Source organism: Aedes aegypti, chromosome 3 (assembly GCF_002204515.2).
Source record: "Aedes aegypti strain LVP_AGWG chromosome 3, AaegL5.0 Primary Assembly, whole genome shotgun sequence".
NCBI lineage: Eukaryota > Metazoa > Arthropoda > Insecta > Diptera > Culicidae > Aedes > Aedes aegypti.
Genome location: NC_035109.1, coordinates 325,328,988 through 325,341,253, shown reverse-complemented (window position 1 = coordinate 325,341,253; position 12,266 = coordinate 325,328,988). Strand labels below are relative to the sequence as shown.

Sequence of the window (12,266 nt, the reverse complement as noted above, 5' to 3'; positions counted from 1 at the left end):
GAATTTAATATTAAACATACTAAAGTTAAAAAAATATTTTTCTTGGATCACCCTACATTGATTGAGGAAAAATGCTCTGAATTGGTCAAATTTTGAGCTGTAGGAAAACTCTTTTTGGCAAAGATGATTAAAATATGACGTTATATAATTTCGTTAAAGAGTATGTTCCATTACTTTTGCAAATTAAAAAGATGATCATATTATTTTTGTGATATTGTGGACCACCCTAATTTTATAAAACACTAAATACTACATTTTTAGAAACAGTTTTGTCTTTAATTTGTTTTTCATTAAATCAATTAACTCATTACACGTAGTAAAGTGGGTAAAATTATGAAAAAAAAATCCACGTGCTTGGCTGGGATTCGAACCCAGGACTTTTGTATTTGTTTTTCATGATCTAAATGCAAAATATTTATAAATGCATACACTATAACACCTTCAAAATAGATTTATTGACATATCTCATTTATTCCACTTTTCACGTCAAAGTAGTCTATGAAGGACTTTTAGAACTTAAGAAAACGCAAATTTTCATGCAAGAAGATTGTTGTTATCTCTTTTATTTCAAAAGCTATTGAAGTTTCTGTGACAAAAATAAAAAGTTTCAAATAAATTTTATAAGAGTTACAAAAATAACACATCTGTTGTTTTTCGATATGATATACAATTTTATTTTGCCTATTGAATGCTTTCAAAAATGTTTTTGTATGATTGCCTCATTTTGCGATATTCACAATTAAAGTAGGCTTGTTTTGTAAGAAAAACAACAATAACTCCCAAACGGAAAGAGATAACGAGTTTTTTCACTCACCACATTACGAAATTTTTAATGCTCTAAAAGTGATTCTTAGATTACTTTGGTGAAACATTTGAATTGAAAACGCTAGAGACAGAAAACCAGTTTTTCTTGGACGACTCTATGCATCAAAGAAAGTAGCTCAAAATCGGACAATTTTAGGGCTCCAAAAATTTTTTTTTTGGAAATGTGGCTTGAAACTATGATTTCTTCAAAAAAGAAAGTTAGTAATACTTTTTCAATGAAAATGTGGACCACCCTTATTTTCAATGACACCAAACAAAGGGTCCGAAGTTAATCTTCTCATACAAATATTTATAATTTTTGTACATTTCTGCAGGTCATATTCATTAAGCATCATTGCACAGATAACACCTTTTGCTACTATTGTTCAGCAAAAATAGAAACTTGAACATAACTCACGTTTCGCAGTTGCGGTGAGAGTTTGAGAAAGTTCATATATAGAAACTGTTATGCCTTGATTTTTAAACAACAACAATTGCTTAAATAACTTAAATTTAACAACAATTACTTAAATTTTTAAAACATTAACAATGTTACGAAAAAAGGTGTTGGCTTGAGAATCGCTATGTGACAGTTATGCTTTTTGGGCAGTGCTCTATGTATACGGAAATATTCATGAAGTGATTTCCATATGTTCAAAAAGATAACTGAATAATAAAATAAAAGAATAGTCTTTTAAACAATTTCTTTTGAACAATGCAATGTTTAGTAAGTCATGGAAAATTTTGCGGATTATGTTTAGAGGAATTGCGGAGAATGTACCCTGGTGAATTGCTGAGGACTTTCTAAATAAGAACAAAAAAAAAACATTTAAAAAAAAAGTGCAGAAATCGCTAGTGTAATTTTTAAAATATCTCAAGAAAAAAAATTAGGGATCATTAAAAATTTCTCTACAAATTTATCTTCCATTCCTCCTGAATAAATTTGATAAAGTCTTCAAATTATTTATGTTGAGATGTTTGGGAGAAGCATGAATTATAAGAGTTTGTTCACAAATTTCATAACGCCAAAAATGATCATTTTCAACACCCACCCACTTTCTCATAGCTCATTTTGTAAGAATATTTTGCAAATTTTGTTTGACCTGAGGGAGTCTTCAAGATGTTTCCCCCTTCAGAGTTATGAAATATGCGAATGGACCCTATAGGGTTTAATAGTTGGACACCAAGAGGTTTATAATGACTAGAGATATTTCCCTAGTAAATTGTTTGTCCCGGGATTTGGACAAAAATTGAAGTTTGTCCTGGGATACCTTAGATTGAAACTAGCATTTTCGTTGTAATGGTAGTTGAATTTCGACTATACAATGTTATTATAATTGGATTTAAAGAAAAAGTAACGTTTTAGGGTGACGATGGCGGTTATGGATCCTATGCGTATTATGAACCAAAACACAAAACCACTAAATCAACACTCGAAATAATGTCATTACTAAGAGTATCCATGTCCATCAAGAATTTTCAAATTCGAATCCGACCCAAACTTGTTGATTTAGGGTTCGCATCGGATTTTGGATTTGAAACCCAGAGACAACAAATTTTGGTGTTGGGTGCCAATATACAGCTGTTTAAACAGTTGTGCCAAAGAAAAAAAAACAGAAGGATATTACAACTGGGTCAATAATAAGTAACGCTGTCAGTGAGGTGGATACCTTGCAAATCAAATGGAAGCTTAATAATAGGAAATGTAAAAATCGTAAACATTCCTATAACACAGCGTAACAAAAATGACATTTTTGCGTGTCTCAAGAATCAAATTACGTGTCTCGAGTAGATTTTTGGTTGCTGAATCTGATGCCGTTTTCAGAAATGGTCCAGCACGTCACAATTTTTAGCTACAGGTCGCCAAAGTTGTATAAAACACTGGTTTTATTGATGTTTACATAAAATTTAAAGTATAATTTATAAAACTTTTTTGTGATCTAATCCACAAGCATGTAATTTTGCATCTCAACTTTCATTTTGGATGTAATTTGGTTGAAATCGCACGATTTAATTAAGATTATACCGATTTTTTCAACATGCTTACTGTCCCCATACAAAATTGTTCGATTCTATCATATGGGAAAATACAATACTTTTTTAAACCGTCAAAAAATAACTTTTTCGCATTGAAAGTACAATAAACTTTGTTGATAAGTATTGTTATGCATATAAAATTTGAATTCTGTGGCAAATTAAGCAAATTAGTTGCCTTACAAGCTGGCAAACTTGCATGCAAGTTGGCTAAAATAGTCAATTTTCGCATTTTCAACAGCCAATATCTCAAAAACTAGACGTGCTAAGATATTTTTGAAAACGAAAATGGATTCAGCAGCCCTTAATTGAATAAATAGCGGTATTTTGGTGCTTGAGACAAAAACGTGTTCCGCAGTGTAATGGGCACAGGTGGAGTCCATAATAGGAATAAGGGCTACGGTTTTTCAAATGCATATTTCGCTGGCATGATCGAATGATTTTTGTGTTAAAAATGCGTTCCATGAATTAACGGCATGATACTTGTTTTAATTATGAATCGTGGTTTACGGCCAACCAGTCGAGTGGAAGTTTAACAACTACCGAAAAGCTAAACATTACATATAATTTGCAATTGGATTAGATGGACAAATTGATGTGAAGATTTGCGAAAAAGTTACACGTCTTCTCAGTGAGAATCGAACTCACGACTCCCCGATCTCTAGTTGGGGCGCGTTAACCACTACGCCATGAGAGGACTCATGAACGCAGAAGTTAACCTGAATTCGATTTCAGCTCAATAATCACGTGGTCCTCTTTCGCAAAGTGCACCTCGTTCGGAAGAATTAGATGCCCATCCAAACACAACGCTTTCTATATATATCCAATGCCTAGCCCGAGAGCGCATTGTTTTTTAGATATAGGAATAGCACACTACACTAGCCAGCAACTGCGCTGGCTGAGGTTTCTATTGTGTGGGCTTCCAATGGGTCGCGACGTTCTCAAACGACCGGTTACGGAACATGAGTCCGTTGCTCGATAAATACTTGTTTTAATTATGAATCGTGGTTTACGGCCAACCAGCCGAGTGGAAGTTTAACAACTACCGAAAAGCTAAACATTACATATAATTTGCAATTGGATTAGATGGACAAATTGATGTGAAGATTTGCGAAAAAGTTACACGTCTTCTCAGTGAGAATCGAACTCACGACTCCCCGATCTCTAGTTGGGGCGCGTTAACCACTACGCCATGAGAGGACTCATGAACGCAGAAGTTAACCTGAATTCGATTTCAGCTCAATAATCACGTGGTCCTCTTTCGCAAAGTGCACCTCTTTCGGAAGAATTAGATGCCCATCCGTAGTGGTTAACGCGCCCCAACTAGAGATCGGGGAGTCGTGAGTTCGATTCTCACTGAGAAGACGTGTAACTTTTTCGCAAATCTTCACATCAATTTGTCCATCTAATCCAATTGCAAATTATATGTAATGTTTAGCTTTTCGGTAGTTGTTAAACTTCCACTCGGCTGGTTGGCCGTAAACCACGATTCATAATTAAAACAAGTATTTATCGAGCAACGGACTCATGTTCCGTAACCGGTCGTTTGAGAACGTCGCGACCCATTGGAAGCCCACACAATAGAAACCTCAGCCAGCGCAGTTGCTGGCTAGTGTAGTGTGCTATTCCTATATCTAAAAAACAATGCGCTCTCGGGCTAGGCATTGGATATATATAGAAAGCGTTGTGTTTGGATGGGCATCTAATTCTTCCGAAAGAGGTGCACTTTGCGAAAGAGGACCACGTGATTATTGAGCTGAAATCGAATTCAGGTTAACTTCTGCGTTCATGAGTCCTCTCATGGCGTAGTGGTTAACGCGCCCCAACTAGAGATCGGGGAGTCGTGAGTTCGATTCTCACTGAGAAGACGTGTAACTTTTTCGCAAATCTTCACATCAATTTGTCCATCTAATCCAATTGCAAATTATATGTAATGTTTAGCTTTTCGGTAGTTGTTAAACTTCCACTCGGCTGGTTGGCCGTAAACCACGATTCATAATTAAAACAAGTATTTATCGAGCAACGGACTCATGTTCCGTAACCGGTCGTTTGAGAACGTCGCGACCCATTGGAAGCCCACACAATAGAAACCTCAGCCAGCGCAGTTGCTGGCTAGTGTAGTGTGCTATTCCTATATCTAAAAAACAATGCGCTCTCGGGCTAGGCATTGGATATATATAGAAAGCGTTGTGTTTGGATGGGCATCTAATTCTTCCGAAAGAGGTGCACTTTGCGAAAGAGGACCACGTGATTATTGAGCTGAAATCGAATTCAGGTTAACTTCTGCGTTCATGAGTCCTCTCATGGCGTAGTGGTTAACGCGCCCCAACTAGAGATCGGGGAGTCGTGAGTTCGATTCTCACTGAGAAGACGTGTAACTTTTTCGCAAATCTTCACATCAATTTGTCCATCTAATCCAATTGCAAATTATATGTAATGTTTAGCTTTTCGGTAGTTGTTAAACTTCCACTCGGCTGGTTGGCCGTAAACCACGATTCATAATTAAAACAAGTATTTATCGAGCAACGGACTCATGTTCCGTAACCGGTCGTTTGAGAACGTCGCGACCCATTGGAAGCCCACACAATAGAAACCTCAGCCAGCGCAGTTGCTGGCTAGTGTAGTGTGCTATTCCTATATCTAAAAAACAATGCGCTCTCGGGCTAGGCATTGGATATATATAGAAAGCGTTGTGTTTGGATGGGCATCTAATTCTTCCGAAAGAGGTGCACTTTGCGAAAGAGGACCACGTGATTATTGAGCTGAAATCGAATTCAGGTTAACTTCTGCGTTCATGAGTCCTCTCATGGCGTAGTGGTTAACGCGCCCCAACTAGAGATCGGGGAGTCGTGAGTTCGATTCTCACTGAGAAGACGTGTAACTTTTTCGCAAATCTTCACATCAATTTGTCCATCTAATCCAATTGCAAATTATATGTAATGTTTAGCTTTTCGGTAGTTGTTAAACTTCCACTCGGCTGGTTGGCCGTAAACCACGATTCATAATTAAAACAAGTATTTATCGAGCAACGGACTCATGTTCCGTAACCGGTCGTTTGAGAACGTCGCGACCCATTGGAAGCCCACACAATAGAAACCTCAGCCAGCGCAGTTGCTGGCTAGTGTAGTGTGCTATTCCTATATCTAAAAAACAATGCGCTCTCGGGCTAGGCATTGGATATATATAGAAAGCGTTGTGTTTGGATGGGCATCTAATTCTTCCGAAAGAGGTGCACTTTGCGAAAGAGGACCACGTGATTATTGAGCTGAAATCGAATTCAGGTTAACTTCTGCGTTCATGAGTCCTCTCATGGCGTAGTGGTTAACGCGCCCCAACTAGAGATCGGGGAGTCGTGAGTTCGATTCTCACTGAGAAGACGTGTAACTTTTTCGCAAATCTTCACATCAATTTGTCCATCTAATCCAATTGCAAATTATATGTAATGTTTAGCTTTTCGGTAGTTGTTAAACTTCCACTCGGCTGGTTGGCCGTAAACCACGATTCATAATTAAAACAAGTATTTATCGAGCAACGGACTCATGTTCCGTAACCGGTCGTTTGAGAACGTCGCGACCCATTGGAAGCCCACACAATAGAAACCTCAGCCAGCGCAGTTGCTGGCTAGTGTAGTGTGCTATTCCTATATCTAAAAAACAATGCGCTCTCGGGCTAGGCATTGGATATATATAGAAAGCGTTGTGTTTGGATGGGCATCTAATTCTTCCGAAAGAGGTGCACTTTGCGAAAGAGGACCACGTGATTATTGAGCTGAAATCGAATTCAGGTTAACTTCTGCGTTCATGAGTCCTCTCATGGCGTAGTGGTTAACGCGCCCCAACTAGAGATCGGGGAGTCGTGAGTTCGATTCTCACTGAGAAGACGTGTAACTTTTTCGCAAATCTTCACATCAATTTGTCCATCTAATCCAATTGCAAATTATATGTAATGTTTAGCTTTTCGGTAGTTGTTAAACTTCCACTCGGCTGGTTGGCCGTAAACCACGATTCATAATTAAAACAAGTATTTATCGAGCAACGGACTCATGTTCCGTAACCGGTCGTTTGAGAACGTCGCGACCCATTGGAAGCCCACACAATAGAAACCTCAGCCAGCGCAGTTGCTGGCTAGTGTAGTGTGCTATTCCTATATCTAAAAAACAATGCGCTCTCGGGCTAGGCATTGGATATATATAGAAAGCGTTGTGTTTGGATGGGCATCTAATTCTTCCGAAAGAGGTGCACTTTGCGAAAGAGGACCACGTGATTATTGAGCTGAAATCGAATTCAGGTTAACTTCTGCGTTCATGAGTCCTCTCATGGCGTAGTGGTTAACGCGCCCCAACTAGAGATCGGGGAGTCGTGAGTTCGATTCTCACTGAGAAGACGTGTAACTTTTTCGCAAATCTTCACATCAATTTGTCCATCTAATCCAATTGCAAATTATATGTAATGTTTAGCTTTTCGGTAGTTGGCATGAAACTTGTTGACAGACTTCGAAAAGTAATGTGGCATCTATGTTATTATAGCAATGAATCTCAGCTACTAAACGGGCAATAAAAGCTTACTAGTAAAAGTTATAAGAACATCATATAATTGCGTATTTTATATATGAAACTTCTATTCTAATGAAGTTACTTAACGAAAAATATACGGGTATGTAAAAAGATTTTATCAATGTTTTGAGTCCTAAGAATGAAACAATTTGTTTCAGCAAATTAAAAAAATCAGAAATTGAAAAAAGTTTAAACACAGAACAGAGCCATTGAAGGTACTATAGTGGATCTTAGTTGAAGATATTGTTAAAGACAAAAGTAATAAATAACTTGGACGAGAAACGAAATTTTGTTTTATTTGTTTGGATGGCTTTGAAATTAACTTATTTGGATATCGAATAAAGCTTACATTAAAAAAAAATATTATTTTACATGAAAATTTTGTGGTTTTCATCAAGCTCTACGCTCATCCCGGGTACATCGGGATATCACGGGGTGTCATAATGTGAAACGTAGGGACGTCAGATTTTAAATCTCAGGTAAGTCGGATACAAGATTTAAAGTATTAAAACAAAATATTCGTTAGTTAGGGCATGGGGGCGCTATGGCACCCCTCTGTCTCCCTCTGGCTATATCCATGTGACTGGGTTCCACTCCCTGTACGATTTTTTTTGAATCTTCATTAACGAGATTTTTAGCCCTGGGATAGTTTATCTCAGGACCAACGGCTTCACTTCACTTCCGTAGTGAAGTTGTTAATATAACATTTTTTTTGTCATAAGGTCTTGATGAATCGAAGCTAGCTCGCAAAATTAGATGAGCACAAATCTGGAGTAGCGGATAAACATCCACACTAAAAGTCTGATCGATTGATCACCACCAGCGAGTTTTCAGCTTAAATGGATGCCTAGTTCTCCAGATTTGTGCTCTTGAAGACTAGAGATGTGTCTTCGATTCATCTTTATCATAAGTCATCCCGGGAATGAGATTTGATTCCAGGTCCTCGGGCATGATACGCGTCCTAGGTAGTTCCTGGAACGGTTTTGGGTCTTTTATTTCTGAAAGTTTTCTTTACTTCCTTGCATATATGAGTAACATAAAACATAAAGCTTAGCCAAAAAAGGGTCCCACCTTAGTCGAGTGGTTAGAGTCCAAGGCTACAAAGCAAAGCAATGCTGAAGGTGTCTAGGTTCGATTCTCAGTTGGTCCATGATCTTCTCGTATTGGAAATTTTTCTTGACTTCCCTGGGCATGGAGTATAATCGGTATAACTATGGAAGTGCTTATTAGAACAAAAAGCTGAGATGCAGGCTCAATTCCAGTGAGGATGTAATGCCAAGAAGATGAAAAAAAACTCACATAACAGTGGAATCGCCATCCCAGTGAGAATAACCCAAGATTTGTGTGTGTTGTGCCAAAAATTATACTCATATACCTTCAGCAGGGTTTTGTTTTGGTCGGAATTAGGAAAGGTCGATCTATTAAACCCATGTGCACATTTTGAAGCGCAGTTTATGTGTGGAATAACTGTTTTTATCAATCCAACAAATATCGTGGCTGATAAATGATATTTTGATAACAAAAAAGATTTACCTACGTCATAACGAATTATTAACCACAGATGATACGGTGAGACGCAGACCCTCTACAGCACCTAAGTTATTTCTTGCCAGAAACGGTAATTCCCTTCTCCTCACAAATTGCGGTGCGGATCTGATTGTTTATAGCAACAAGTTGATATTGAATTAAAAGTAATTATAAATTGCAATTATAAAGTATTACTCTGAATGAAGTTGGGCGGCAAATATTGGTTACACAATCATCTTGGTTTTGATGCTTCTTGCGGTTGCATCCAATCCTACACTAAAAATCACCGTCTGGTTCTCTAGATTTGTTATCACCATTGATATATAGAATCTATAAATTATGTATGAAATCGCTCTAGGGCGCAAAAAGTATTATCGATATACAACGTTGTTATTCATTGGAGGTCGCGCATATATTTAACGATGTCACGTTTAACGCCACCAAGCAACCAAAATCCACCGTTGGGCCATGGTTCAAGCGAAGAATTCCGCCGGTCATCGTCGGTTTGCCGTATTGACGTGTTTCTTTCTTAAACGCAGAATTATTTATTTTCCCGACCATTCACCGCTGACCGATATCTGAGCGAACAGGCGAGCCCGCGATAATCCACCAATGATCATATTAATCCACGCTAGCCCTGTTCGACATCGGTTCGGGGCGGACGCTCATTAACTGTGATCACCGCTGGCAGCAACATTGAAACTCACTTGCTATTAATTGATTCGGTGTCCTCAAGCGCAGGACAACAACCGTGTTAATGCAGTGGACAAATTTGAACAGCACTTCTCCGCAAACACGTTGGCTATGAACACACTCGACTTAACCAAACGGAACGCACTTATCTTGGAAACACACCTCGTACTGCTTCGCACTCACTCTTCCAAGTGTCTTAAATCGGATTCTTAAATGAAAAACTTATAAAATCACCTGCAGCTGTGTAGCTTTTCACAACAACAATATCACTGGTGGGAATTCTGGGCAGCGGAAGAATCCTGCGCGTCCTGCTTCAATCGCCGACGAGACAGCACTGCCTTCAAGGTTTGGCTTACCGTCCGAAGACATCTAGCGAAACAGAACTTCTTGACCAGCTGATTACACGGCGGCGCATTATCTGCGTTAGAGCAACCCTAGCGCATTACCGGTGGTGCTGATAGGGAAGCTTCCGTTGATTGTGAGCCGTCGTCCGCTTCAAACTTGTGTGCACTGCCTCTAGGCGCGATCCGAGCCGTTGCGTTTCTTGTAAGCTTAAAGGGACTCACGGTGTGTCTGAAATCGTAATTAGCGAAAAAAATGATTATCAATTCCGCATCAACTATTCGAAAGATACGGTATACGAGCTTCCTCTCAGTGAAATTGGAAATGTTGCATCAAGGAAAATTAAAGTGTTTACCTTCAGATATTCCACTAAATAGCTCGAAGATTCGTCACATAGATTAACAAAAAGAACATTTTTGTCTCAATATTAAAATCATTTGTATGGAGTATATTTGGGATTGCTGAATCTGATGCTTCTCTGAAGAATGTTTCAGCAGGAATGAATTAAAAAAAAAAAAGATGAAAGATATTTTACAAATATTTACAGTAAGGCCCGTGAAAAAACTACACGCTTTTTTGGACCATGATTCTTTTTTAATGCTTTTTAGTCAAGACCGTCATGACCCCTGAAATAGAGTTAATGAAGATATCTCACCAAGCATTGTGTTCGTTCAGGAAATATTTAGCAGAGAGTAGCAAAAATAAAAATCAGAAAAATGAAAGGAATTTCTTTGAAAAAAAAAAATAATTAATTTGTGCTGGAATTATTGATGTAACATGTAAAGTAGTTTTCGAATTAAATATTAGTGAAAACTAGCGGAAAGCTCTACCGCTAAAATTTCAAATTTCATTCATTGTATTGAGTTTCTTTTTTCACTAAAATATCGTTAGATATTTTTTAACGAATTCTTGAAGAAATTGCTTGCGAATATTTTCGGGATATGAATTTTCTCAAAGATATCATCAACTGATGTTTCTGATGAAAATACAATCGATACAATGGGGTACAATTTTATATTTTAGTTCTGTGGGATTTTCTGTAATATCCGTCAGAATGAAAAGAATGTCAAGCTTAGAGTTTGCGGAACCAGTGGAAAAAAAATCATTAGTGTTCAGTCCACAGCGCAGCGAACCGAAGAAGAAGCGCATGCAACGTAAGCCCCGCCCAAAAGGAAAACGATCGTCACCGTACGCTTTCGTTGCGTAACAAACAAATATAAATATGCTCTACCTGCTAGGACGAGCATCAGTTTCTTTGCGCAACTCGAAGAGAGCGGACAACAGCAGCAACATTAATAGCAGCAGTTACATCAGTGAAGCGAGAAGAAGTCGAGACATGCTGAAGAAAGTTATGTAATAGTTAAGTGAATAAGTAAAATGAACTAAAGAAGAAGCTTGTGTGTGGCGTTTTGTCTCGAGCCGAAATTTCCGTGGTCCGCCAGTCGCCTGCGTCTCCACCACAGTCCTTGTCAGCGGTATTTTGATGGTCGAAACAAAAACGTGTTCCGCAGTGTTGTTCTTTAATCGAGGAGTTCTTCTTGAGTTCTCTAAAAATCCCAAAAATTTTTATGGAAATATAGGAAACTTGTAAGAGTTCCTTCGGGAAAATAACTTAAGCGAAAGTTCCTCAAAACATATAATTTCTTTATAGGAATCACATTTAAAACATACCATAATGATTCGGTTGCAACGTATTGACAAACATCGATGTGAGAATTTTCGAGAAATTCATGGCAGAAGTATCCGGAGTAAAGTTAAAAAAAAACATTTTGAGAATTTTTCATGACAAATATTAGTTTAAATATGAAAAAAAACCTTGAAGAAATCATGTACGGAATCCTGGATATACATTGACAATAGCTCTGAATCTATATTTAGATATATTCTAAATGAAATCCTGAAGGATTTTTTAGAAATCATGTTTAAGAAAGTTCTAAGAAAAATATTCTTATCCGCGAAAATCCGTGAGCAAAATTGTAATATAAATCTGTGTAGGAATATTGATGACTGTTTGATATGAAGTTTGGTCAAGACAAATCTACGGATTTCAAGAAGATACTTTAAAGTTTTGTTCAATATTTTATTTTTGACACCTTATAAACCTTCTTGTATTTATATTATGACTCCTTATTTTTTCTATATATTATTTGTTTCTTCAATGATTGATGAAATATTGAAGATTTGCTTGTAAAAGGTTCCAAACAGATTAACTGAGAGACCCAAACGCAAAGGGGTGTAAGTGACATTTTTGTCGGTTTTGTGTTAAGTTGTTACAGTATTAAGATTAAGCCGACAAAATGCGCAAAAAATTCTC

The 12,266-nt window shown here is 37.6% G+C and overlaps 1 protein-coding gene across 2 annotated transcripts in view; it reads right to left on the bottom strand.

Moving 5' to 3' along the window:
- Positions 1-9,995, bottom strand: part of LOC5565804 (aquaporin) — a 46,296-nt gene extending 36,301 nt beyond the window's left edge. Inside the window, exon 1 of one of the 2 annotated variants that reach the window (XM_001650120.2) lies at positions 9,845-9,995. The gene's annotated coding sequence lies outside the window, so the exon portion shown is untranslated. Of the gene's footprint in view, positions 1-9,624 lie in introns of both variants that reach the window. The other variant, XM_001650119.2, reaches the window with a different exon arrangement.
- Positions 9,996-12,266: the final 2,271 nt, after the last annotated feature.